Source organism: Pseudochaenichthys georgianus, chromosome 15, assembly GCF_902827115.2.
Source record: "Pseudochaenichthys georgianus chromosome 15, fPseGeo1.2, whole genome shotgun sequence".
NCBI classification, from domain to species: domain Eukaryota; kingdom Metazoa; phylum Chordata; class Actinopteri; order Perciformes; family Channichthyidae; genus Pseudochaenichthys; species Pseudochaenichthys georgianus.
The window spans coordinates 33,259,250-33,270,892 of record NC_047517.1 but is presented as its reverse complement, the minus strand read 5'-3'; positions in this window follow the sequence as shown (position 1 = coordinate 33,270,892).

The window sequence follows — 11,643 nt, the reverse complement described above, 5'->3', positions numbered from 1 at the left end:
TCTCTAATGTATGTATCAACAATTATGCTTCTCACATTCTTTAATGCTTTTATATGCTTTAGCAAAATGACTGTGTGGCTGGCCTTAGTTTTGAGTTCATAAAAGTGGCATGACGTTTTTAAGAGCCACAGTAGCACAATAAGGAGAAAGTTAAACCTATGACTTAATTTAATCATATACCTTTTGATGAAGTGAAGTTAATATCTACTAGCCAATATCCACTGTACTCATAGTAGGAACGTAATGAGCGAAATATAAGCCAGATCAATGCTTATTATTTAATGTACTGCAATATTTCACACAATGTAGCAGTATTTTATTATCCTATGACATGTTTTATATCATTACTGCTTTTCACTCATTCTCATTGATTATCTGTTCATACACCAGTGTCTTTTTATTAACCATGGATCACAGGAAGTGTTTTATGTGCTTACAACTACATTAAAGTGGATTGTAAACATTTTACAACATGATTATTAACAAATTATTAAAGCTTAATCAAGCGGTTAGAGTACAGTGTCACTACTTCTTCTTCTCTACTTCAGTGTCACTGTGCAGTTTTTGTCATTGATGTTTATCTCCGGGAGATCAGTGAGTAACCGATTCAGTGTGAGAGCAGCTAGAAGTCCTGCCTGTAGTTTAACAGTCAAACTAAGGCCATGATTACACAGGAAACACTTGAAATCATGGCTGCACTTTGTGGTTTTCAATGGTTTGGTTGCTACCAACACCTGTCTCCTCCAAACTAGCAGTAGAACACAGCAGGAAACAGGTGTGTGCGCATTATTTCCCGACTAACTTTTTCCTCTCAACTTCTCTGTCAGTCTCACCCCCTCCCCCCCTCACACACACTCAGCCGGGTGTGTGTGTTTAGTGAGTTGGTGCCAAAAGAGAGAGAAAGAGAGAGAGGGAGCTGGCAAGTATTTAGATCACTTAAATGTCCATTTTCAGACGGATAAATCAGGAGCTAATAAGAGGTCCTTTGTTGTTATATAGGTTTTTGTGCATTTAAATGATCTGAAAAAGGCTACGTCGCAAAGTTTCCTCCAGAGGCAGTTTCTCTCCCACACTGACCCCCCCCCCCCCAATATTAAAGCATGTCTGATCTGATCAAAAGTAAAACTGTTTCATACCACTGGCGCCTCTCATAATGCGTTATAATCAGATAAGGGGGCTGTATATTCTAATACATACGAGAGGGTACACACAGTCTTTCCTTAGTGTGTAGACACACTCAATAAACCCAAATCTATGTAAACGATGCACTGAAAAGCAGATGTGGGAATTAGTGGAGTACAAATACTTTGTTACTGTCTTAAGTACATTTTCCTGGTATCAGTACTTTACTCCACTACTTATTTTTCTGACAACTTTTTACTTTTACTTCTTACATTTTGAACACAAATACCTGAACTTTCTACTTCTCACATGTTCCAAACAGGCTGGTTCCTTTAGTTTGAATGTGTGTTTGGTGGCGTGATCATTATTATTTAGAGCCATTGCGTGCCTATTGATTTGAACACGATCCGTGTATCCATCACTTCCTGGTCTTCTCTAAAGAAGAGGGACCAATGGAAACGTTGTCATGTTGCCGTTGTTCAGCATGGAAACATGCATTAGCTAACAATGACATTATTGTTCTATTGATATAAAGGGAGGTCAGGTACTCTTTAAAACAGCTGCTAGTCATGGGTACTTTTTACTTAAATACATTTCAAAGCCTCTTTACTTTTACTTGAGTAAAGAAGTTTAGTCAGTACTTCTACTTTTACCAGAGTATTTTTAAACACGAGTATCTGTACTTCTACTTGAGTAAAGGATTTGAGTACTTTTGCCATCTCTGCTGAAAAGTGGGTTTTTCATTATACTGTTTGACCCCTTTAAACACACACGCACCACATAGGTACAAATGCAAATGGACACCTCAATGTACAGCACTCATACATAAGTGTTCCTAGACTTCATAATAATATGCTAAGTAACATTCACACACGCATAGTCATCACACAATGATAGCTTTTATAAAATACCAAAGTCAGTCCAGTAAGAGCTGATGCGCCCTGATCAGGATTAGAAACCTCCCACACACTCACGCTCATTTCCCCGTCGTACAGACCGACTGTGATAACGCCTGACACAACAGATAGCATCTTCTTCTGGATATTACTCTCCACAAAGCTATCAGATATCTCCTGTGTACTCTCTGTGTGTTGACAACCAAATATTGAAAAGCGGATGTTATGAAAGGATTATAGGCGTGCAAAATAGATGTTGGGTTTTAGGCAACATTTAAATACAATGTTTTAAGTTAAAGGTGGGGATTAGACAGTCATATCTGCTGACATCCCAGGAAATTAAGGATCAACGTATTTGTAGGCAGCAGTGGTGAGGTACTGTACAATTTGTTCAGTACAATTGAATTAACTTGAATTTTAGTTTAGTTTTTCATTTTTATTTATAGTAAAGCATTGTTCAACAATTAAAAATTAGAAAGTAATGACCCCCACATCTACCACAGAAATATTCTACACAACTTGTTACCATAACTATGATACAACACAGCTACAATAGAGTGCTTTCTATTAATATACTATTTTACACTACACTATACTTTACTATGCTGTAGGAAAAAAAGGTAGAAAAGGTAAAGAAAGAGAAACAAGAGATAATGCATTACGAGGTACTGTTGTCCATAAAGTTTGAATCATTTTGTTTTCAGTCACATTCCTCTTTTTATTCCTATTTTATTTTCACTGTAATATGTTTGGAAGAGATTGATCAATACAGTTCTGAGAAGATATACACTTTATTCATAAAGAATAAATCACAATAATTTCATTAGTAGAGGCCAATGTCCCATAGTTCATTGCCATGTCATAAACTATAGTGCATACATTGATTTAAACTGGGTAGTGTTGTATTAAATCTCAAACTGCTGCAATGCCTCTCATAGGAAGTGACAGTGGCCAAATAGCAAACTCACTAGCTAGCAATGTTATTTTTTGCAGTACTAAATCAATGCAAACCACTCATGTAACACAATATAATGTGACAGTGGTATGCTCATGCGTTTATCAAGTAGGGGAAAAAACATAATGTTTAACTCTTTGCATATGATGACCTGTCCAGCGTTCCTGAGCTTTGTAAGGGCCCTCTCTGGGAACTCCTTTTACACAACATTACGCCACACTTTTGAACACACTTATGCACTCAAAATGCGTTGGTTCAAACTCAAAATAGCAAGTTTAACGTGTGTTTCAAGGAAGTTGCCGTCTGTCTAAGTCATCATCAACAGGTCTGAGTGTAAGTAGAAATTCCCCTCACTGTCAAAAGCAGATTGACCCAATGCTAACTTGTATTTGCATTTCTCCTGCAATATTTTTTATCTATGCCATGTGCACTTACATCATGTGACCTTGCTTCTTTCTTCTTAAAAATCTAGTCACATATGCTCATTAAAATGTAGAGTATACTTCCTATGATAGTGATGTCCCTTTGATGAGAGCTACACGAAAGACGGCTTCAGAGGCTGTGGCTTTCTAAGAGAATATGTGTGTGTGTGCGTGTGTGTGTGTGTGTGTGTGTGTGTGTGTGTGTGTGCGTGCGTGCGTGCGTGCGTGTGTGCGTGTGTGTGTGTGTGTGTGTGTGTGTGTGTGTGTGTGTGCGTGCGTGCGTGCGTGCGTGCGTGTGTGCGTGTGTGCGTGTGTGTGTGTGTGTGTGTGTGTGTGTGTGTGTGTGTGTGTGTGTGTGTGTGTGTGTGTGTGTGTGTGTGTGTGTGTGTGTGTGTGTGTGTGTCCATGCACTTACAGTATATGAGGCTGTTTTTGTCTTGTTTCAAAGCATCTGTATATGTGAGCAGCGCGGCAGTGTTGCAGCTCTTTGGCTCAGGGTTACATCAGCCTCAGTGAGGGAGATATGCAGCTTTAGAGCATTTCAGACCAGTGTACCACCAGAGTCATCCTCGAATAACAAGGCAGACGTTTTAGAGTCAGCCTTATCCAACCGAGGGAGGGGACACATCACAAGTCAACCAAAGAAAGGAAATTAAAAACATCTTGTGTCAAACTGCAGAAAAGAAAAGCGGAGAAAAGTCAAAACCAATTGTACTCAAACTAGTCCAATGCAAGGCGACATTCAAAGTAGATCGTGTTGCTCTTGGAGACTAATCACAACGAATACAAATGTGGCCAGGACAAAACATGTCAGAGTAAACCAAACCACAAAACACTGCCTTGGAGAACAGGATCCAATAAAAACAGTCAAATCAATTAAACCCAACCCAACCCAGGGACAATAATCATGGTAACACATGCTAACTGCAAAACAACATCCAGGCTGGTTAGAATGAATCCACACAAACCAGCCACCAATTAGTCAACCATTAAAATGAACAAACCCAGTTGATCTCAATCTAGTGCTTTTTCAGTGAGGGTTATCTTTAAAGAATAGTTTGTAAAATGATATGCTTTCTTGTTTGGAGTTAGATCGGACCAGATATATTTTGAGTTACAGTATAATTAAACTGTAATCTAGTATTTATATAATTATATTTTTTAAATGGGCACCTTTTGTGAATGTATGACATCAGGCTGCTGTGGTGGGCGGGGCTTATAATAGACAAGATAATTGTACGTTTTCGGGTTGTACGAAAGAAGGCCAACAGCTTTCCAAACACATTGTTCAGCACATTATTTGACCTATTGTTGACGTATCGTAACTGTGTTATCCTGTGTTTCCATTTTATTCCTGTTTCTACTTTAACACCTGGATTTCCCTAAGGGGATTCATCGTATCTGATTTGATCTTATCTTTTGTTATCTTAAGTGCTCATGTAAATGTAAGAGCATTGTCCCTTCTTAAATAATAATCAAAACACATCAGTTGGCCACACACAGTTGGGTCATATTTCTGCATTACAGTGAACACACTCAATGCAGTTTCACACACACTCCCTGCTACTTCATAACATGTGAATTTATCTGTGGCAAAAAATACTCCCCAACAAATGCACTATTTACTACTGTTTGAGTTATATTTTGTAAACTACATCACTTTTATAAAATACCAATGTTAATGGCTGTGTCTGTTTAAAAAAAAATGACTGAGAGACTACAAGTGAGGAAGTGTTGGAGTTACCGGTTCATACTATGTGGATAATTAACAGTTATTGGAAATACCTGTTTCCATGTTGCGGTGCCCCTGTGGCTGCATACTTACTGTAAAGTGCAACAAACTGAACCAGAGTTATTGGAAATGATAAATTGTTTTTGACTGATGAACTTCCTGCTCACATGCTCAACTTTACTTCCTGTTTACAGCTCCAACATCCCACAAACCTTTTCTCCTCTGACAGGAAATGCTACTCACTGGCCCAAAGCCTGGAGGACAGCTGAGTTTCAGAAAGTTATTTGGAAATGTCAGTCATGGCGTTTCTGCTTAACTTGCAAACCTAGTGTTGGTCTTTACACATGAGCTCACATTAGTGCGGATTAAAAAGGCCTAACATGACAGATATGTTTGTTTTATGATTAAAACGGCTGTTAACATAGGAGTAGCCTTAGCAACTGTATTTTCTTGTCATTTTAATTCTGCTTTTAAGGATAAAAAGCTTGTAAATTCCTCAGTATCATTTAGCTTTCAAGACCAGCTGGATAAAAGTGAGCATATGAAAGACTGAAGAAAACACACTTTGTTTTCTGTCATTCTCTGCCCTTCAAATTTGTTTTAGTGGCTATTTTTGACTTTTTTAAAAACATTTACAAATTTTACAGGCATTATGTTCAAACACATCCTCTCAAGACTTGTCTACTGGCTTCATTTATTTTACAACAGGAGCGAGAACATGCATGTCTGCAGAGTCCGTTACACAAGATCCTTTCTCCTCACCAGTAAACAGAACATGGGGAATTTACACAGCAGGGAATTCCTTTTACTTTCCCAACACAGCATCAAAATCAAAGACAGCCGCTGCAATTGTTTCATATCACTAGACGCTCCCGTATAATACTTGTCTGTGCAAACTGGGGTTTCAGCTGCAGAAGAGGAGACATTACAAAGATAACTAATTTAAAGATTGAAATCAATTATTCTGTTCAGGTCTCAACTCAAATTGAAAAGTTGTATTCCTTTTTAAGTTTACTTTTTTGATTTACTTTAATGATCAAATGCTTCAGAAAAGGTCCCATTTATGTTGAATTCACTTTTGCAGGCTGGACTTGTTTTATTTAGCATTTTTGACTTCTTTATCAGTTCTTTCACGCCCTTCTTGTTCATACAATGACACATGCTTAATTTCCCTCTCTTCCACTCCATATCCGTGTAGCTAGTAGAGGTCATGTGAGTCGGGGCAGAAGGGCAACCATGCATATACAGTCTTTGTGACTCAGTGTGTCAACTTTCAACTTAAAATCTTGGTCATCGCTGATTCAGTGACTTAGAGCGAAATTATTAGCGTTATATGAGAAAGGGTTATTAGTAGGGCCGGGACTTTAACGCGTTAATTAAGATTAATTAATTACACAAAAATTAACGCGTTAAAAAAATTAACGCATTTTAATCGCACTTTAATCGCACTTATTTTTGCACAGCGGAACGTTTCTCACTGGATGAGTTTCAGGCGTACCGATTATACTGGAGCACCAACTAACGTTCATGACTTCAGCATGGGACTTCAAACAACAACAAACCACGGTGAACAATAGTCAAACATGAACGAACAAGCTGATGAGACCGCTTTGGTCGGCCCCGTGGATGGGACATTTTGTTTTAAAAAACGGACGGATGGAAGCGTCGACAAGAGCACGGTTGTGTGCAAATTATGCAAAAAAGAATTTGCATATCACCGCAGCACATCAAGCCTAAAGTATCACCTAAATGCAAAGCATGTAGCAGCTAGCATGCATGTAGCAGTTAGCCCGACTCCGAGTGCAAGGAACCACACCCTGACCCAACCCACACTCAACCAGATGACTGGTTTCAGGGCCAGGATAAGTAAGTCCACGTCTGAGAAAATAACCAGCTCCCTGGCTCACTGGACTGCACTCGACTGTAGACCACTTGGAGTAAAATCCATGTGAAAATTGCTTCTCACTGTTCTCAGGTCAAATATGTATATTTGATTAAAAATGCGATTAATTTCGATTAATTAATTACAAAGCCTCTAATTAATTAGATTAATTTTTTTAATCGAGTCCCGGCTCTAGTTATTAGTAGTAATAATGATCCTGTTTCAATCACATTAGTATGCATACAAAGTGAAGATGGGCCCGCCCCCAATTATGCTAATGAGCTAAGTCCCGCCTCCCTTTGTTCGAGGTGTTATCATATAGGTGTCATCACACGTAGGTGTGAAATGCCCCCCTGTAGTAGCACCTTTGTTGTCTAATCCAGAGCCATAGAGAGATAAGAGTTACGACACTCCCATAGACCTCCGTTGTAAAAAATGGCGGCGCCTACTTCCGGGGTATGGACATCGAAATAGTTCAACATATTGTCATTTGGGCGTTGGACCTCATTCACTTACATTACGGCGCGTCGATTAGTTCCAGAGGTAAGTTGCTGAAATATCGAAATATCTTTTGAATTGTCAACTGTCTATATTGTATCAGAGGCCCTTTATGATGCTTATACTGGTCTTCATTTGTATATGCACAGCGTAATTATCTATATTTTATCTTGGTTGTCACAACCAATTTTGCTAGCATTGCCTGCTAGTTAGCTAGCGCGACTTCCTCAGCTTTGATTTGAAGGTAAGATTTCAGTAATGAATCGCTAGCAGCTTATATATCAATGATGCTGGGTAACTAACAAGCAGGATTTAGATTGATTATGTGTTTTTATTGTTATTTTGGTTTTTATCTGCTGAACCTGACCGTGTCAGCCATCCTTAGTCGGCTTTTTCTGTATGATATGACTTTTTCTGTATGATATGACTTAACTGCTAGCACTAGTGGCGTGTTTGATAAATATTTCATTGCATTTTGGGATATACTAACATTTCATTATGTGACATGTTGACTGTACTTAGTTTTTTTTTTACTGTTCCGTGTTAACTCATCTGTACTGTACAACTAGCCTAGCTCTACTTTTTAATGCTTGATGGCATGCTAGGATAGATTCCTTTGTGTTGTAATATACACACTAGTTTAATGATTGTTCTTCAAAGGTATTATTCAGTCTTAAAAATATAATAGCCTACTGAATAGGCTACTCTACAGCAGTGAATGAAGGATGAGCCTAAAACATGGTCATGCATCCAAAATGTTTATTTTTAACAAAATAAACACTGTAAAAAAAATAATTAGCACTTTTTTTTTATTCAGCCTCATATGTCAGCCTCATATGGCTGCTGCTGCTGCTGCTGCTGCTGCTGGCGGAGGCTGCTGCTGCTGAAGGAAGAGGAGGCTGGAGGCTGCTGACGGAGGACCGGGAATGGAGATGCCAAGTACATCGCCTAGATGTTATGACCTTCGGTGCAGAGGTCTGTTGGGTCTTCTTTGCCTTCTTACTCTGACTCTTGCTGCCAAGATACCCTTTATGTTTATCCTTCCTCTCAGCCCTGATGCAATCCTTAACCTCAGCCTGATGTATGTTGAGAGGATTTTTTTCTTCAGGTCATGGCATGAAGGCAGGTTGCTGTCCAGCAACATGGCTTCTTGTTCCAGCTGTGACACTGCATTTGAGGACTCCATGAGGGAATCGCTCATCCTCACACGGAACAGCTGCTCCACGTTCTGAACAAGGGTGAAAACCTCATCTGATGGACGGTAAAGTGCACCCCTTTTCAATTCTTTTAATACCAGCAGACCAGCTCTCTCATTTATATCCTGTAGTGCCACAACAGAACCTTAGTTGTATTGCTTTTTTCACGGTGTCTTTCCCCCACCGTATCCCACCTTTTTTTGATTGCCCAAGTGCTCTAATTTGGTCTGTGTTGAAGATTTTTTGAAACTTTAGATTAATCAAATTGTGTTTTTTTTTTTAATGCTGAATGAATCCTCTTCTGGTTTACCAGAGCCCTCTCGGCTCTCTTTCTTAGTAATCTCTCCCTTCTCAGTTGCCTCATTAAATCCTCCACGTGAGCCCGGTCACAACTGGCCCTTGGCAGTCTGGTCCCTGGAGCACCTGACCCTGGCAAACTGGCCTCTTCATAGCTGACCCCTGACTGACTGGCTCCTGGCACACTGATCTCTGGTAAGGTGGCCTCTTGATTGTCGGCCCCTGACATACTGGCCCCTAGCAGTCTGCTGACATCTGTCTCACTCTCTCTGTCTGTGATGTCCCTTTCATTCCCTTGGAACTCCACCTCAATATCTCCCTGAATCTCTGTAACAATAACAAGGCAATTGCTATGTGTATGCTGCCTTTACATGTGCACCTATTGTCGTTTAAGGGTACACTACACTCCTATAGTGACATTCATCTAAGTTCGTCTATTGGCAATGTTACAGTATGAAGAAATCTGTAGATGATCTACATGTGGTGTATGAGTCTTCAGAGAATCCCTGAACCCTTGTATTTTTGAAGCTGTATAATCTGAAAGTTGCATTAGGAGTGTAGTCTATCCTTGAATGATATAACATGGGAAACATTGTTAGCTTCATATATCATACCAATGTTTGATGTGCAGTAATAGGTGTGGTCATTATTCCTGACAGCTGGAGGCATACTCCTTGACGTGAATTTTCTCCTTTTCGGTTTAGGCCGATGTATAAATACTGTTGGAACAGCATCTGGCCTCAACCTCAAATTTCCTCCTGATTTGTTGCCAATATATTGGTCGTCTTCAAAGTGTACCTGTGGGTAGGTAGGTTTGATCAGTTTCCCCTGCACACTTCAAATGTCATTGAAGAGTCATAATTCTCGACACTTGGAAATATGATGCCCTTTAAAATGTTAATAAGTCATGTCACCTCTGTGAACATTACTTACATGACAGAGTTTTCTGCTGTTGTTGTCCTCTGTCAGACACAGGGATTTGTCTGTTGACCATTGGCATCCATCTCTTCCTTCGCTCTACGTCCTTAGGGAAGCCATACATCCGGAACCCCTTCTCGGATCGATTAGAGCACCCAAATGCTATGTATGACAACTGATCTATTAAAATGCAATATAAACGAAAGTGCCATAATATTTATTGTGCAAACATTTTAACATGAATATTGCTATGTCCTCTGTTCAGTCTGCTCCCAACTGTATTCTCTCCCATTATTCACCACTGTTCCTATTCTTGCTCTGCTTTTTAGGGCCCAGGAAGCAGATGAAGAGGATGTCCCTTTCACAAAGGAACCTTCTTGTTTTTTTCAAAATGATTAGGCCCCTGGATGCCCTAGACTAGAGTTCTGTATTGCTTTTTTGTAAATAGTTGCTTTTTTGCAAATAGTTGTTTGTAAATATTTGTAAAATGCCCCCACCCACAATTGTTGTTCGCACAATTATGCTTGTGCGAACAACAATTGTGGGTGGGTGCTTATTGTGCTGCAGACGTTGAAGGACCTGAGTCTCCTGAGGAAATACAGGTGAAAGGTGAGGAGAGGTCATCGCTTGGAAGGTTTTATATCCTGTGGTGTCTCAACAGAACTTAATATGAATTGCTTTATTGTCTCGTCGCTGGATCACCTCCCCCTGGCAAAGTGGCCTCGTCATTTTAATTGTTATTGTTGACAAACCTGTTTGTGTTGCTCTGTTGAACCATGGTTCAACAGGAGCTTCTGTAAATAGTTTTGTAAATAGTTTGAATATTTATCATAGTATCATTTTCAGTCTCCCACTCTCTCAATTTAATTTATCGTTTCTTTGCCCCACCATATATGTTGTTGTCCAAGGGCACTAATTTGGTCTGTGTTGAAGATTGTTTTACACTTTAGATTAATCAAAATTGTGTTTTTTGGCTGAATTAATCTTTTTTCTGTTGAACCCTAACCCTCTTTGTTCTCCTTCTCATTCATTTGACTTTGTTTTGTTCTAACACACATCACTTTTTCCATACACTGTTCTTAATAAGTAATAGGCTACCAAGCTTTCCGTTGTCACCCTGCCTCTCCAAATGCAAAACTGTCAATAAAAAGTATGCAATAATGCAATTACAGCTGAAAAAGTACTTGGGTGTGTGTGTTTTTTTAATATATATATTTACCATTCAATAACGCAATCGCTGCGGTCTGTCTGTCCCATATAAGAACATGACAGCGCAGCGTAACTATACTACGGACGTGACTGCCCTGGCAGTGACAGCAACATAGCCTGCTTGTGCTGCCACACTTTCCCCTCAAAACATCGTTAAATAACGAAACTTGTAAATATTGCCAATCCATACAAAGTGTAACCACATCATGTAAATATGAAAGCAATCTTTAAAAAATAACAGCGTTGGTTTAATCTATGACTATTTTGACCATGTTTGTGCTGTTTTTGCCATAGAGAAGCATTGCCCCGGAAGTGCGTTTTGAACTATCCCGGCATACATAAACCACGTGACCGGCTGGCGGCGACATCAAAGAGTGTCGTAACTCTTATCTCTCTATGGCTAATCTAATTAGTCTTTGATGTCTGTCCTTTGATGTGAGGGATGAGGTGTTATAACAGGCAGGTGTGATATCGCACCGACATGTTATAAGCCTCTGATGTTAATCTAGGTGTTAA